At 50.0% G+C, this 772-nt stretch overlaps 1 protein-coding gene across 1 annotated transcript in view; it reads left to right on the top strand.

The window, feature by feature from the left end:
- Ceacam16 (carcinoembryonic antigen related cell adhesion molecule 16) overlaps positions 1–772 on the top strand; it is a 10,080-nt gene that overhangs the window by 3,783 nt on the left and 5,525 nt on the right. The window lies entirely within an intron of this gene.

Raw genomic sequence — 772 nt, 5'->3', positions numbered from 1 at the left:
ACTAGAGAGGCAGAGGCAGGAGGATCTCTGTGAGTTCAAGGCCAGCCTGGTCTACAAGAGCTAGTTCCAGGACAGCCAGGAATGTTACACAGAGAAACCCTGTCTTGAAAAAAAAGGGGGGGGGGGTATGTGGCTGGGGAAGCTGGGATATAGCTGAGCTGGCAAGACATTTGTCTGACATGTGCCCAGCCCTGGGTTCCATCTGAAGAACTCTAAAATGTTCGTCCACAGGAAAGTGGAGACAGGATCCTGAACTTCAGCCTTGTCAGCTGTGTATTGTTCAAGGCCACCCTGGGCTACAGGAGGCCCTGTCAGAAAAGAGAAACATCCCTAAATAAGATGTCCAACAGGGATGTTTGGATTTGACAGGGTGGAGGATAACGTCACCAGGACTTAGGACTTAGAGGGGACAACACAAAAGCTCATCACAGAAGCACATAGTAGTACCTGGGGCAGCAGCTTGGTGGAGTGGAATCCTGAGAAAATGAATCACTACTGTGCCCAGCCTTGGTGGAGCAGTCCTTTAATCCAGGAGGCAGAGGCAGGAGAATCACTGTGAGTTCAAGACCAGCCAGGGCTACATAATGAGGCGCTGTTAAAAAAAAAAGAAAAAAAATCAGGCTGGTGTATAAAACCTGAAGTCCTAAAGCCCTAACCAGAGGATGACAATTGCCAGCACCCTAGCAGCAGAGGCGAGGTTCCGGAGTCTAGACGGCAAAACCTAGAAACAACCCTAGCAGCAGAGGCGAGGTTCCGGAGTCTAGACAGCAAA

The sequence above is a fragment of the Microtus ochrogaster genome, unplaced genomic scaffold, assembly GCF_000317375.1.
Source record: "Microtus ochrogaster isolate Prairie Vole_2 unplaced genomic scaffold, MicOch1.0 UNK74, whole genome shotgun sequence".
NCBI classification, from domain to species: Eukaryota; Metazoa; Chordata; class Mammalia; order Rodentia; family Cricetidae; genus Microtus; species Microtus ochrogaster.
Note: the sequence above shows the minus strand (reverse complement) of the source record. Positions and strands in the feature narration are given on the sequence as shown.